Here is a 17,323-nt window from a genome sequence, read left to right as displayed (position 1 = left end):
TTGCTGTGGCAGCGGCTGTGCATCCCATCCACATGGAGGCCCTAAGTCTGCGCATAGTGTAGGCACAGATCTAGGAACTAACAAGCTGAATTAACTATCCCTAAATCCTTACCCCATCCATGCTCCCGAGTGGCACAGTGGTCTAAGGGAGCTTTCTGACACAAACTTAGCTGCTTCTGTTTAAATCTGTGGATTCTGATTGACTACAAGCACAGGAATAGCTTAAATTAGCTTTGTTCTTACAAGGCACCCCCCCCTCGCCTAATGATTAAAATAAAATAGTTATTTAACTTTTATTTAACTAGGGAAGTCAGTTAAGAACAAATTCTTATTTACAATGACTGCCTACACCGGCCAAACCCGGACTATGCTGGGCCAATTGTGATACAGCCTGGATTCGAACCATGGTGTCTGTAGTGACGCCTCTAGCACTGAGATTCAGTGCCTTTAGACCGCTGCACCATAGCGACAGGGGTTGGCTTTCATTTGAGGGATAGCTTGACTGTCAAATCCATGTATTTGTTTGTGGCCAACGACTTTTATACAGAGAGCGCTCCAAATGATCTGTGCCATTTGAGTATGGAAATGAGTCCTTCGACCGATAGGCGCGTATGATAAAAGCAATTGTACCAAACCAAATATATTAATCTGTTTAAAGCAATCTATTCAGTATAATCTTGATGACTATGTATCACCAGTCTGAGGTAAAAAAAAGGATGTGTAAGCTAATTCCATTAAATGTATGTGGTTAAAATGCAAGCTTATAATGTAGTAACACAAACTGTCCACATTAGCGCAATATACAATATTTTAATAAATTCAGCAAAAAAATAAACGTCCCTTTTTCAGGAAACTATCTTTCAAAGATAATTTGTAAAAATCAAAATAACTTCACAGTTATTCATTGTACAGGGTTTAAACACTGTTTCCCATGCTTGTTCAATTAACCATAAACAATGAATGAACATGCACCTGTGGAACGGTCGTTAAGACACAGCTTACAGACGGTAGGCAATTAAGGTCACAGTTATGAAAACTTAGGACACTAAAGAGTCCTTTCTATTGACTCTGAAAAACACCAAAAGAAAGATGCCCAGGTTCCCTGCTCATCTGCGTGAACATGCCTTAGGCATGCTGCAAAGGAGGCATGAGGACTGCAGATGTGGCCAATAAATTGCAATGTCTGTACTGTGAGATGCCTAAGACAGCGGTACAGGGAGACAGGATGGACAACTGATTGTCCTCGCAGTGGCAGACCACGTGTAACAACACCTGCACAGGATCTGTACATCTGAACATCACACCTGCGGGACAGGGTAGCCTAGTGGTAAGAGTGTTGGACTAGTAACCGGAAGGTTGCAAGTTCAAATCCTCGAGCTGACGAGGTACAAATCTGTCATTCTGCCCCTGAACAGGCAGTTAACCCACTGTTCGTAGGCCGTCATTGAAAATAAGAAGTTGTTCTTAACTGACTTGCCTATTTAAATAAAGGTGTGTATGTGTGTATGTGTGTGTGTGTGTGTGTGTGTATGTGTGTGTATGTGTGTGTATGTGTGTGTATGTGTGTGTATGTGTGTGTATGTGTGTGTGTGTGTGTGTGTGTGTGTGTGTGTGTGTGTGTGTGTGTATGTGTGTGTACAGGATGGTAAAAACAACTGCCCGAGTTACACCAGGAACGCATAATCAGTGCTCAGACTGTCTGCAATAGGCTGAGAGAGGCTGGACAGAGCTTGTAGGCCTGTTGTAAGGCAGGTCCTCACCAGACATCACCGGCAACAACGTCTCCTATGGGCACAAACCCACTGTTGCTGGACCAGACAGGACTAGCAAAAAGTGCTTATCACTGGCGAGTCGCGGTTTTGTCTCACCAGGGGTGATGGTCGGATTTGCGTTTATCGTCGAAGGAAAGAGCGTTACACCGAGGCCTGTACTCTGGAGTGGGATCGATCTGAGCTTGTTGTCATTACAGGCAATCTCAATGCTGTGCGTTACAGGGAAGACCTCTTCCTCCCTCATGTGGTACCCTTCCTGCAGGCTCATCCTGACATGACTCTCCAGCATGACAATGCCACCACCCATACTGCTCATTCTGCGAGTGATTTCCTGCAAGATAGAAATGTCAGTGTTCTGCCATGGCCAGCGAAGAGTCCGGATCTCAATCCCATTGAGCACGTCTGGAACCTGTTGGATCGGAGGGTGAGGGCTAGGGCCATTCCCTCCAGAAATGTCTAGGAACTTGCAGGTGCCTTGGTTGAAGAGTGGGGTAATCTCACAGCCAGAACTGGCAAATCTGGTGCAGTCCAGCAGCTGGTGGCCACACCAGATACTGACTGCCACTTTTGATTTTGACCCCCCCCCCCCCCCCCCTTTGTTCATGGACACGTTATTCCATTTCTGTTAGTCATATGTCTGTGCACTTGTTCAGTTTATATCTGTTGGTCAATCTTTTTATGTTCATACAAATATTTACACATGTTAAGTTTGCTGAAAATAAACACAGTTGACAGTGAGGACATTTCTTTTTTTGCTGAGTTTATATCTAAATGTTTCAACATGTCATTTTAGGATGATTGTACATGTTGCCCACTAGGGTTGCACATTTTTGGGAGTATTCAGAGTTGGAAAATTTCTGTGGAAATTACCAGGAATATATGGGAATTAATGGAAATATGCAAATTAATATTAATACCATTTAAATGTAGATGTTTTTTTGCATCGTATATATTTGCCATATATGGAGACAAACATTTACCTTATCATAAGTAGATTAAATCCTTCCAATATAAAAAAAAACTATTTAATTATGAATTGACTAGAACGTATTTACAGTCTGTTGAATGATCCATCGCATCTCTCAAAAATGTGATAAACATACGTCTGTAAAATGATTGTCTAGAAACTAAATCTTTGGTTGTCTTCCTCTCAAGCTTCCATGTCTTCTCCCTGGACCTCCTCAATGTCCACCTCTTGAACATCAGACTCTCAGGCCTCATATTCACTGTCACTTGTTGTCAGGCTCTAAAAGCCAAACATTTGCCCGGATGGCCACCAATTTTTCAACCCTTGTATTGGTCGGCCTGTTGCGTGCTTTGGTGTGTGTGTTCCCAAACAAGGACCAGTTGCGCTCTGAGGCGGGTGATGTTGGTGGGATTTGGAGGGTGATGGAGGCAACAGGGGAAAGAGCCTCAGATCCACAAAGTCCCTTCCACCAGGTGGCTGATGAGATATGAGGCACGACTGCCATATTGCATCTCTATCCCAAAGCCCTTGCTTGGAAGTGTACTTCGCCAGACTACCAAAAACCTTGCCCTCATCCAGGCCAAGGTGGCGAGACATGGTAGTAATGACACCATAGGCCTTGTTGATCTCTGCACCAGACAGGATGCTCTTGCCAGCATACTTGGGGTTCAACATGTATATGGATGTATGGGCTGCTTACCATTTTCCAAAAATACATCATCCAGGAGGATCCTCTTGAAGGGATTGTCTATATTGGCAGACTGATATGGCCATTTCTTGGAGACTCCTTCCCCTCCAGGAGTCTGTCAAACATGATGACAACACCACCCCAACGGGTGTTGCTGGGGCAGCTTCAATGTGGTGCTCTTATTCTTCTCACTTTGCTTGGTGAGATAGATTGCTGCTATAACTTGATGACCCTTCACATACCTTACCATTTCCTTGGCTCTCTTGTAGAGTGTATCCATTGTTTTCAGTGCCATGGTGTCCTTGAGGAGCAGATTCAATGCATGAGCAGCACAGCCAATGGGTGTGATCCAAGGTAATTTCTGTGATCCAAGGTCATTGATGACTGCCTTCAGCTCATCTGCAATGTAGAGACCGGTATGTCCGTTGTCCCTTGTGTCTGTGCTCTTGTAGAATACTGGTTGAGGGATGGAGATGATGTAGTTAATTATTCCTTGCCCACGAACATTCAACCACCCATCAGAGATGACTGCAATACAGTCTGCTTTCTCTGATTTGCTTGACCTTCACTTGAAATCTGTTGAACTCCGATTCCAATAAATTAGTAGATAAAGCATGTCTGGTTGGAGGGGTGTATGCTGGGCGAAGAACATTCAGAAATCTCTTCCAATACACATTGCCTGTGAGCATCAGAGGTGACAACGTTCCTCCACTGAGTCAAACTTCTGATTCCAGGAAGACCATGAGCTGTTGCTATTGATAAGGTGTCTGATTCATCATTTTCACCTCGACTAGAAGTAGAGGGACATTTATCAGAGGTTGCTTGTTGTGAGCACTGAGGGAACTTTATGCACATGGCCAGATGATTCTGCATCTTTGTTGCATTCTTCACATATGATTTGGCACTGTATTTGCAAATGTACACAGCTTTTCGTTCTACATTAGCTGCAGTGAAATGTCTCTACACATCAGATAGTGCCCGTGGCATTTTCCTGTAAAGATTAGAAAAACATGACTAAAATAAATAAATAATACAATTCCATGTACAGATAAATAGTTAAGTTAAATTAAACCGGGCACTCTAGACTAGCACTCCCATAGTGTCTGTGCAGCAGCTTGAACGTTCAACATTGCTGCTATAATAGTTAAACAGACCTGCATGCATTGGTGACATGGAAAGAATGGAATTCAATACAAGTTGGACATTGAGTTGGTTAATGTCCCTTTCAATGCCTGAATTGTTTGGAAATGAACTAAATTGAACTAATCTCAGCCATTACTGTCTACCTCAACAACAACTTCTCTCATCTTGCCTATTTGCTGACCCCCTTACTCCCAATTTGTACTTGTATTTCACCACATTCAACCGAGTTGCACCGGCAACCAGACAGGCCTTAGAAAAACTGAATAGAAGATTTGAAAACAAAAACAGAATAGTAAAACAAAGACAACATTCTGCCACTCTGGGAAAGGGAGTTGTGATGTCACACAGCTCTAGTGCTCCTTCAGCTGAGTGCAGCCTCTCAATCGCTTGGAAGGACCCATTTCACAATGTAGCCCGGCCAATGGCCTTCACGTTATCTTGGTCTGGAATCTCTCTCTCAACAGATCATTTGTTTTTCATTTGATACACTGAGCAATGAAGCTCCCCTTCATGATAAACATGGACAAAGAGACTGTTGTGCCATTCCTCTGTCTTTTAGCATCTTTAGAATGGCTTTCTTTCTGAATGTGTCGTTGAGTTTTTGTGTGCATCTGTGTCTGGTACCTGAACATATTCATAGTGAACATATTCAACTAGAACTTTGTTTGTATGACATTGGTAATCCTAAAGATGGAACTGAAAGATGCATGCTTTGAATAGTTTCATTGGATTCAATAGTTGCAAGTGGTTGAGAGATGGAAATGCTGCATAACAGTGATGTCTGTCAACGTATGTTGTTAAGAGGCTGACTGTCACTTGCCTGGCAACACAAACTCCTTGCTTTGGCCAAATGCTACACCACAGACGTTAGTTTATAATTCACATTGAATCTGGATCTGAGTACTGTAAATACGTTCTAGTCCGTCTGATTGGTCCCAGAAATCGATGGGTTGGGCTAGAGCCAAAACACACGGGTAAAGCGACATTTTGAATATTCGTCATTGGCTTTGATACTCAGATTGGTTCGAGATGATCCAATTGCTGATGACTTGGTTTTGTACAACACTGTCATTTTGACGTCACCACGAAACATTTCAGTAATTGCAGTCTCAGACTGAAGTACTGTATGTAGTGAACGATAGCGCAGCGGAAGAATTAAGTTTGAGTCGTCAGGCAAGACTGTCACAGTCAAGTGTTTAGCAATTGTGTATCAGTCTATGTGTTGATCTTAGGACATCTATGTGGTAGAGGTCAGGTGAGTCAACCTCACCTGGGTCAAGGTTCTTATTCTTACTGGTCAAGTTCAGTTAATACCTCACTTTGTTTCAACCTTTTCTCCCTACTGAACATGACACAGATTTGCTCTCCTCTTGGTTCAGGATTTACCAGCCCCATCTGCGTTTGTGAAAACAGGACATGTGCAGTTCCATGTACTACCATAAGGTGGCAATCATCCTTCATATATTTCTATAAGTGGCCCCTGGCTGGAAGGCGCCAGTGTGAGTTACCTCTGTTGACTGCCTCCATGATTTAGTTCTAGGCTAGGTGACTGGCATACTTTTCATTTACGGTCTTGTTGTTTTCAGTTGGGTGCATATTGTAGGTTTAGTTTAGCCTTTGTCATGGAGAATCAGGTTTCAGCCAATTTTAAGCATGCCTGGCAGACATGTTGAGAAGCGTGAACTCCAGAGAGACTGAGCAGGAAGTGTTTTAAAGGATGATTGATTGACGAGGGAACATCTTTGTGCCAGAAACGTTAACTTTGACCGTTTACTTTCAACTTTGTGCCTATGACAGGTAATGGCTGTCATGGGGAAAGTGGAACTCTTTGATTCATTTATGAAAGAAGAACATATTTGTGCCAGAAATGTTGACTTTTTAAAAACATTTTTGGTTCCTCTGGCACAAATCTGTGTCATGTTCAGTAGGAAGAGCGGAGCTCCTGTCCTCCATCTTCCTCCTGGCTGCGTTCCTGGCCTATACACCAGATCTAAAGGAGCCGAACACTCCATCGGTGAGTCTACTGTAGCCCTCCACTAATATTGTCCCCCTGTTTGTTGTGTACACACACGGGTTTGAGCATTCTGAGTGTCCGGTCAGCTCCATCAATTCACTCGAAAGAGAAGCTTGTTAAAGGCTGCGGGCGGTCATGTTGAGAAATAGATAAAGGCATTGCGCTGAGGAAAATGACAGTTGATGCCTGATTTGAAGGAAAGTCAGAAGGTAGATAATGACTCAGGGGTTTGATTTCTGAGCGATGATGGTTATCACAGGAGAGGGATGAATGGGGATGTGACTGACTGGTTTTCCCCCTCCTGATTTCAAGGAAATGAACATGAACTCATTGTCACTATCTTATCTTACTAGTTACTGTTTTACCAAATTTTTACTAGCATGTCACATGTGCAACCAGAGAAGAAGAAAAAAATCCTAGACCACCTTTACTCCACACACAGAGATGCATACAAAGCTCTCCCCCACCCTACCTTTTAGCAAATCTGACCATAATTATATTTTCCTGATTCCTGCTTACAAGCAAAAACTAAAGCAGGAAGTACCAGTGACTCGCTCAATACGGAAGTGATCAGATGACGGATGCTAAACTACAGGACTGTTTTTGCTAGCACAGACTGGAATATGTTCCGAGATTCATCCAATGGCTTTGAGGAGTACACCACCTCAGTCATCGGCTTCATCAGTAAGTACATGAACGACGTCATCCCCACAGTGACTGTGCGTACATGTCCCAAAAAGAAGCCATGGATTACAGGCAACATCCGCATTGAGCTAAAGGCTAGAGCTGCCGCTTTCAAGGAGCGGTAGACTAATCCAGATGCTTACAAGACATCCCGCTATGCTCTCAGACGAACCATCAAACAAGCAAAGCGTCAATACAGGATTAGGATTGAATCCTACTACACCGGCTCTGACGCTTGTCGGATGTGGCAGGGCCTGAAAACTATTACAAATGGAAACCCAGACCCAAGCTGCCTAGTGACGCAAGTCTACCAGACTACCTAAATGCCTTTTTATGCTCGCTTCGAGGCAAGCAACTCTGAAGCATGCACGAGAACACCAGCTGTTCTGGATGACTATAATAACACTCTCAGTAGCCAATATGAACAAAACCTTTAAAACAGGTCAACATTCACAAAGCCGCTGGGCCAGACGGGTTACCAGGACGTGTACTCAAAAGAATGCGCGGACCAACTGTCAAGTGTCTTCACTGACATTTTCTTCTTTCTTTTTTTTTCTTTTTTTGAATGACCCCTTTTTCTCCCCAATTTCGTGGTATCCAATTGTTTTAGTAGCTACTATCTTGTCTCATCGCTACAACTCCCGTACGGGCTCAGGAGAGACGAAGGTTGAAAGTCATGCATCCTCCAATACACAACCCAACCAAGCCGCACTGCTTCTTTACACAGCGTGCATCCAACCCGGAAGCCAGCCGCACCAATGTGTCGGAGGAAACACCGTGCACCTGGCAACCTTGGTTAGCGCGCACTGCGCCCGGCCCGCCACAGGAGTCGCGATGAGACAAGGACATCACTACCGGCCAAGCCCTCCCTAACCCGGACGACGCTAGGCCAATTGTGCGTCGCCCCACGGACCTCCCGGTCGCGGCCGGTTACGACAGAGCCTGGGCACGAACCCAGAGTCTCTGATGGCTTCACTGACATTTTCAACCTCTCCCTGACGGTCTGTAATACCTACGTTTCAAGCAGACCACCATAGTCCCTGTGCCCAAGGAAGTAAAGGTAACCTGCCAAAATGATTACCGCCCAGTGGCACTCACGTCGGTAGCCATGAAGTGCTTTGAAAGGATGGTCATGGCTCCACATCAACAGCATCCTTCCGGACACCCTAGACGCACTCCAATTCGCATACCGCCCCAACAGATCCACAAATGCCGCAATCGCACTCCACACTGCCCAATCTCACCTGGACGAAAGGAACACCTATGTGATAATGCTGTTCATTGACTACAGCTCAGTGTTCGACACCATAGTGCCCACGAAGCTCATCACTAAGCTAAGGACTCTTGGATTAAACACCTCCCTCTGCAACTGGATCCTGGACTTCCTGACGGGCCGCCCCCAGTTGGTAAGAGTAGGCAACAACACGTCTGTAATGCTAATTCTTAACACTGGGGCCCCTCAGGGGTGTGTACTTAGTCACCTCCTGTGTTCCCTGTTCACTCACGACTGCGTGGCCAACACGACTCTAACACCATCATTAAGTTTGCTGACGACACAACAGTGGTAGGCCTGATCACCGACAACGATGAGACAGCCTATAGGGAGAAGGTCAGATATCTGGAAGTGTGGTGCCAGGACCACAACCTCTCTCAATGTGAGCAACACAAAGGAGCTGATCATGGACTAAAGGAAAAGGCGGGCCAAACAGGCCCCCATTGACATCAACGGGGCTGTAGTGGAGCTGGTCAAGAGTTTCAAGTTCCTTGGTGTCCACATGGCCAAGGAACTATCATGGTCCAAACATACCAAGACCGTCGTGAAGAAGGCACGACAAAACTTTTTCCCCCTCAGGAGACTGAAAAGATTTGGCATGGGTCCCCAGATCCTCAAAAGGTTCTACAGCTGCACCATCGAGAGCATCCTGACCGGTTGCATCACTGCCTTGTATGGAAACTGCTCGGCATCTGACCGTAAGGCACTACAGAGGTAGTGCGAATGGCCCAGTACATCACTGGGGCCAAGCTTTCTGCCATCCAGGACCTATACATTAGGCATGCCAGAGGAAAGCCCATAAAATTTCAGAGACTCCAGTCACCCAAGTCAGACTGTTTTCTCTGCTACCGCACGTCAAGTGGTACACTGCTGCTACTCGTGTTTATTTTCTATGCATAGTCACTTCACCCCCACCTACATTTACAAATTACCTCAACTAACCTGTACGCCCACACACCGACTCAGTACCGGTGCACCCTGTGTATAGCCTCATTATTGTTATTCTTATTGTGTTACTTTTTATTTTAGTCTACTTGGTAAATACTTTCTTAACTCTTCTTGAACTGCACTGTTGGTTAAGGGCTTGTAAGTAAGCATTTCATGGTAAAGTCTACACTTTTAAAAATTGATACCGATATTTAAGATTTTAGCTGCCTTTTAAGCATTCTAGTACAGTTAAATAGTTAACACACACGCACGGACACAGATGTCTAAGGCATTGCATCTTAGTTCTGGAGGCGTCACTACAGTCCCTGGTGCGAATCCAGGCTGTATCTGGTCGTGTTTGGGAGTCCCATAGGGCAGCGCACAATTGGCCCAGCGTCGTCTGGGTTTGGCCGGGGCTGGCCGTCATTGTAAATAAGAACTTGTTCTTAACTGACTTGTCTCGTTAAATAAAGATTACTCACACACACACTGACCAAAAAGTTGTTTTGTTGGCATTTACCTGTAAAACATAATCAAAACCATTTGATTATTTCACAGTTGTTGTGAGGACGTTGGTAAAATGGAAAAAAATGCAGTCAGGCGCAGGACACAGTTCTGAGTAATCATCCAAAATAAGTAAGATTCCAACAAGGAACAAATACAATAATCCCAAGCATGAACAACGAGAACCCACATGACAAACAATAACGCACAAAACGGGGAGGGAAATCAGAGGGTTAAATAAGGAACATAATTAATGCAATAGAAACCAGGTGTGTATGATCAAGACAAAACAAAACGAAAATGAAACAGATCGGTGGTGTCTGGAAAGCCGGTGACGTCGACCGCCGAACACCACCCGAAGAAGGAGAGGGACCAACTTCGGCCGAAGTCGTGACAGTTGTTTCATTCTCAACCAGGATTGCATCATACATGTCAAGCAGTGAAATTTCAGCTCTGTCTGTCCGTGGCCTCTTCCTCGGTGCACTCTATCTGTGTCCGTTTCCATCTTGACCAGCTGTGTATGTAACATTTCACGTCAACCCTGTTTCTTGTCTGCATCAAAGTAGCGGTCCTTGTACATAGCATCTTGCATGGTGGCGACACAGTAAAGAGAGAATGCCACTGAATCGCTTGTTCACAGCCTGTGTGGGCAAACTGTTGTCAAGGGCAACTGTTTCAATCGCCAATGTGAGCCAGTAAAAACATCCACCTCATCGGGAAAAGGGGCCATCTTCACTCCATAGAAACTAGTCAGCATTAACATCGCTCACTATTTGCTAGCTAACTGTTTAGCTTAGCATTGACAAAGTCAGAATGGGCATGCTTACTCCACTATTGTGACAGAATCAGTGGTGTTAGAATTAGGAATTAGAATAAGAATACTACACTGAACAAAAATGTAAACGCAACATGTAAAGTGTTTGTTTCATGAGCTGAAAAAAAAAGATCCCAGAAATGTTCCATAAGCTTCAAGCATATGGAAAATTGTGTGCGTATCTCAAATTTTGTGCACATTTGTTGAGCAGGCGTTTCAGTGCCATGACAGTGGGGTATCACGTCTGCTGCAGGCACAGTTGATGAGCTTATTTCTCAAGTCATTTGTTCGAATGGAGCTAGCTAGTGTGTTCATGTTTCAAACATGTTCTCAAATGCCATTGAATTGGCAGCAGCGGTATGACAACCAGCATATTCATGAGTATGCAATACAACTTTCCTCAGTTCGAAATCCTCGATGACACACTGTGCTGTCAGACTCAGCATGCTCATGGGGAGATATCGCTGGTCCAAATGTCAGTCGTTAAGATAATAACAGTGAAGCTATTACTGTGTAAGTCCGGTAGGGCAACATCTGAAAAATAGTTTAAAAAATAAATGTAAAAGTGTGTGCTGTTGCTCGACCAGTCGGCGAAAGCCAACATCTCCCACAACAGAGAACGGTTGATTGTCAAGGGCAATGGATTCCATTATCTTGGCGTTAATGGATTTCGCCTTTGAGTTGTCTCGCCGAAATGTCCTTACTCTTTCAAATGACTGCTCGACTTGTTGACTGCTCGATCCACACAGCAGACATTGTGGGCTAGGTTAGGAATGCTGTGGAATGCTATGTTCACCTATATCTTACCATGGTGATTTAGCCTCAGTAGGGCCAGTTTTAGAGCGGTTAATGTAGTCGTTCAGTTTTACTGCAAGATAGGAATTGCCACAATAATATTTGTCCTTCAAATAATGTGTTTTATTAAAACCGATAAGCATAGGCTACTTAGTAGTTAACATTTACCTGAGAAGGTATTTGGGAAAGCCTTGCCTTCTACCAGAAAACTGTTTTCATTAGCAACATTGCTAACGGCTACACAAGGTGTTAGACCCATGCACACACACAGGCGGGCAGTCTTGTTGTTTCCTCAGAATGTAGCAGGAAATTCGAATCACTGATGCATTCTGTCCGTGTCTAATGACACACTTGGGCAAATTTAGTAATATTGGGTAACACTTTACTTGACACACATTGTCATAAAACTGTTGACACGTAGGCTATGGTGTAATGGACTGTTTTGCCATGTGGTAGGGTTTGTGGCTTTTGACAGTCTCATATAGGTGCCTAACCGGCCATAAAATAATGCAATACATTTGAAGTCGGAAGTTTACATACACTTAGGTTGGAGTCATTAAAACTAGTTTTTCAACCACTCCACAAATTTCTTGTTAACAAACTATAGTTTTGGCATGTCGGTTAGGAAGTCTGTCGGTTATCTACTTTGTGCATGACATAAGTAATTTTCCCAAGAATTGTTTACAGATGTCACACCGCTCAGGAAGGATAAGCGTTCTGTCTCCTAGAGATGAACGTACTTTGGTGCGAAAGGTGCAAATCAATCCCAGAACAACAGCAAAGGACCTTGTGAAGATGCTGCCGGAAACGGGTACAAAAGTATCTATATCCACAGTTAAACTAATCCTATATCGACATAACCTGAAAGGCCGCTCAGCAAGGAAGAAGCCACTGCTCCAAAACCGCCATAAAAAAGCCAGACAGTGATTTGCAACTGCAAATGGTGACAAAGATCATACTTTTTGGAGAAATGACCTCTGAAGCACGGGGGTGGCAGCATCATGTTGTGGGGGTGCTTTGCTGCAGGAGGGACGGGTGCACTTCACAAAATAGATGGCATCATGAGGATGGACAATTATGTGGATAGATTGAAGCAACATCTCAAGACATTAGTTAGGAAGTTAAAACTTGGTTGCAAATGGGTCTTCCAAATGGACAATAACCCCAAACATACTTCCAAAGTTGTGGCAAAATTGCTTAAGGACAACAAAGTCAAAGTATTGGAGTGGCCATCACAAAGCCCTGACATCAATCCCATAGAAAATTTGTTGGCAGAACTGAAAAACATGTGCGAGCAAGGAGACCTACAAACCTGACTCTGTTACACCAGCTCTGTCAGGAGGAATGGGCCAAAATTCACCCAACTTATTGTGGGAAGCTTGTGGAAGGCTGCCTGAAACGTCTGACCAAAGTTAAACAATTTAAAGGCAAAGCTACCAAATACTAATTGAGTGTATGTAAACTTATGAACCACTGGGAATGTGACAAATGAAAATAAAAGCTGAAATAAATCATTCTCTACTATTATTCTGACATTTCACATTCTTAAAATAAGGTGGAAATCCTAACTGCCCTAAAACAGGGAATTATTAGTAGGATTAAATGTCAGGAATCGTGAAAAACTGAGTTTATATGCGTTTGGCTGAGGTGTATGTAAACTAATTAACCCAGCACCTAAGTTTTATTAGGATATGATTGTGCGTATGACTATGACATCTGGCAACATCCCATTCTCTATGTTTCTCCTTTTTTGACTTTCTCTCTAGTGTGGACGCCCATTGCTGTGACCGTGGTTTTGTTGGCTGCAGCCACATTATGCAAGGAGCAGGGAATCACAGTCATTGGCATCTATGTCCATGAGGTGTTTGTTGCACAAGGGGTAAGACACCGCGGGCCAGCGCCGGTAACCTCACTCCACACTGCAACACGCTGTTGCTCCAACCATCACACTGCACGGTCACGCCCTCACTCAAAACCCCAGTAATAGATTTGAGTTACGAGACAATTGTTTTGTTTTTTTACTGGCTAGCTCCCATTTTTACCACAAAAGGGGTACTTGAGATGGAATGATGGTGAGCAGCTGTTTTGTCGGCTATCCTTCGTCTTGATCAAAAATAGACAAATTAGTTACATGACACAAAACCATCAGAGAGCCAAAGCCAGAGGCCTTCATTTTGAAAAAGTTTCCTAACTATTAAAGATTCTTGATTCATCTGGGTATACAGTGCATTCTGAAAGTATTCAGACCCATGACTTTTTCCACATTTTGTTACGTTACAGCCTTATTCTGAAATTGGATTCAATTCATGTTTTTCCTCATCAATCTACACACAATTGATTGACACAGCTAGACAGGTGTTTTTTTTAAATATTTTTTATTTTATTTTTTACAAATGTATAAAAAAACTAAACTTCTTTACATAATTATTCTGACCCTTTGCTATGAGACTCAAAATTGATCTCAGGTGCATCCTGTTTCCATTGATCATCCTTGAGATGTTTCGACAACTTGATTGGAGTCCACCTATTGTAAATTCAATTGATTTGACATGATTTGGAAAGGCACACACCTGTCTATACAAGGTCCCACAGTTGACCGTGCATGTCAGAGCAAAAACCAAGCCATGAGGTCGAAAGAATTGTCCGTAGACCTCCGAGACAGGGTTGTGTCGAGGCACAGATCACAGTGTCTCCTGACCCCTCCTGTCTCAGCCTCCAGTATTTATGCTGCATTAGTTTATGTGTCGGGGGGCTAGGGTCAGTTTGTTATATCTGGAGTACTTCTCCTGTCCTATTCGGTGTCCTGTGTGAATCTAAGTGTGCGTTCTCTAATTCTCTCCTTCTCTCTTTCTTTCTCTCTCGGAGGACCTGAGCCCTAGGACCATGTCCCAGGACTACCTGACATGATGACTCCTTGCTGTCCCCAGTCCACCTGACTGTGCTGCTGCTCCAGTTTCAACTGTTCTGCCTTATTATTATTCGACCATGCTGGTCATTTATGAACATTTGAACATCTTGGTCATGTTCTGTTATAATCTCTACCCGGCACAGCCAGAAGGGGACTGGCCACCCCACATAGCCTGGTTCCTCTCTAGGTTTCTTCCTAGGTTTTGGCCTTTCTAGGGAGTTTTTCCTAGCCACCGTGCTTTTACACCTGCATTGTTTGCTGTTTGGGGTTTTAGGCTGGGTTTCTGTACAGCACTTTGAGATATCAGCTGATGTACGAAGGGCTATATAAATAAATTTGATTTGATTTGATTTGATTTGATCTGGGGAAGGGTCCCAAAAAATGTCTGCAGCATTGAAGGTCCCTTAGAACACAGTGGCCTCCATCATTCTTAAATAGGAGTTTGGAACCACCAAGACTCTTCCTAGAGTTGGCCGCCCGGCCAAACTGTGCAATCTGTGGAGAAGGGCCGTGATCAGGGAGGTGACCAAGAACCCGATGGTCACTGACAGAGCTCCAAAGTTCCTCTGTAGATTTGGGTGAACCTTCCAGAAGGACAACCATTTCTGCAGCACTCCACCAATCAGGCCTTTTGTGGTAGAGTGGCCAGACAGAAGCCACTCCTCAGTAGATGGCATATGACAGCCAGCTTGGAGTTTGCCAAAAGGCACCTGAAGGACTCTGATCATGAGAAACAAGATTCTCTGGTCTGATGAATCCAGGATTGAAATATTTGGCCTGAATGCCAAGCATCATGTGTGGAGGAAACCTGGCACCATCCCTACAGTGAAGCATGGTGGTGGCAGCGTCATGCTGAAAGCTGAACGGAGCAAAGTACAGAGAGATCCTTGATGAAAACCTGCTCCAGAGAGCTTAGGACCCCAGACTTTGGCAAAGGTTCACCTTCCAACAGGACAATGAGCCTAAGCACACAGCCAAGAAAACGCAGGAGTGGCTTTGGGACAAGTCTCTGAATGTCCTTGAGTAGTCCAGCCAGAGCCCGGACTAGAACCCGATCTAACAACTCTGGAGAGACCTTAAAATAGCTGTGCAGCGACGCTCCCCACCCAACCTGACAGAGCTTGAGAGGATCTGCAGAGAATAATGTGAGAAACTCCCCAAATACAGGTGTGCCAAGCTTGTAGCGCCATACCCAATAAGATTTGAGGCTGTAATTTCTGTCAAAGGTGCTTCAACAAAGTACAGAGTAAAGGGTCTGATTACTTATGTAAATGTGATATTTCAGTTTGTTTGTTTTTGCTAAAATTTCTAAAATCCTGTTTTTGCTTTGTCGTAATGGGGTGTTGTGTGTAGATTGATAGGAACAAAAACTATAATCCATTTTAGAATAAGGCTGTAACATATCAAAATGTGTAAAAGGTCAAGGGGGTCTGAATACTTTCCGAATGCACTGTAAATTATCAGTGTTTCTCAACCGGAGGTCGACTAGACTGGAATGAAAAAGCTAAAGTACACAAACCTGGCCTCACCCCATCATGATTCCAATTTTACTGATCAGTCAGTTAATTATTTCTCTCCTCTCCTCCCCTCCCCCCCCCCCTTCTTTCTCAGTCCACACTACCCATGCTGCTCCAGGTGCTGAGGGGTAAAGATGGTTTCCCCTACGCCGTCCCGCAGACACTCCTCAAGCTCGTAATCCTCATCAGCACCTTGCTGCTGGTCATCATCAGGGTACAGGTCATCCAATCACAGCTTCCCGTCTTTACCAGGTGGGTGGAGCCGTGGATGTGTTTCCGTGGCAACATACAATTATTTTTTCTATTGAAGCCATGACCCTGGGAAATCCTAGATTCTCTGTTCTGCTCATTGTAGCCCTGCCACTTGGAACAGTACATTGTCTGTTACCCAATCAATGAACATTGTTCACCCTTAAAAGTGTAGGCCTAGATACAGTGAGAAATAGATCTTGTTTACAAGATCGATTGAGCAACCAAATACATATCGGACCTGCATTTTCAAGGCGGCATAATATGTTCTTTGTGGTTTGAAGGGCTGTTGTTGCAGTTCCCGTGATAGCATGGAGCAGACATACAGGCTCTTCGGATGACTGCTTTCTTAGTGGTGAAACCAACAGCCACAAGTCAAGTGGAAATGGAACACCAACCAGGGCATAATTCACACATGGCTAGAGGACAAACTCATTTATATCAGATCTATTATCCATCATTTGATTGCGCAATTTGTCTTAAAAACAAAATAAATTGCATTGCAGTGTGAACATAATTTCACCGGCATCTTTTTGGTGAGTATAGTAATTACATCAGACCTAACAGGTTTGAGCTGTGCTTTGTGGTGGTGGAAGACATTCCTATGTCATGGCGCCAATGTGCCGACATTAGCTAAAACATTGTTCTCCACATCTGGGAAAGTTACCAGGACCCCATTCCAGAGGGCCATTACCATAGAACAGGCGTGGCCTGGTTTTCACATTTCCCTAATGGTTACAAGCGGTTACAACTGTCCAGTGTATTTTAAAAGGATACTGAGTACAAAGTGCTAACCACCCAGCTTTGTAGTAGTTAGGTCTATTTCCCTGTATTTGAGAGGAGCTAGCTACTGTACCTGGAAACTCCAAGCAATTGCAATAAGCTAACAATACCCTGATGTCAATTATCTTCAAACTTCAAATGCAGAGACATAAATTGTATCCTTGCAGTATTTAATGTTAATATGCGTGGGGATTGGACCTTATCCTATGTCAGTGGTCGGCTGTACATGAAACATGTCTTGCATAATGTAAAGGTTACAACATGTATGGGGTTGGGGTCCTAGCC

The 17,323-nt window shown here is 44.0% G+C and overlaps 1 pseudogene; it reads left to right on the top strand.

Annotated features, from left to right (window-relative positions):
• LOC115108937 (protein O-mannosyl-transferase TMTC3-like) overlaps window positions 1–17,323 on the top strand; it is a 69,730-nt pseudogene that overhangs the window by 1,185 nt on the left and 51,222 nt on the right.

The sequence above is a fragment of the Oncorhynchus nerka genome, linkage group LG25, assembly GCF_034236695.1.
Source record: "Oncorhynchus nerka isolate Pitt River linkage group LG25, Oner_Uvic_2.0, whole genome shotgun sequence".
NCBI classification, from domain to species: domain Eukaryota; kingdom Metazoa; phylum Chordata; class Actinopteri; order Salmoniformes; family Salmonidae; genus Oncorhynchus; species Oncorhynchus nerka.
This window is presented reverse-complemented; position numbering and strand designations above follow the sequence as displayed.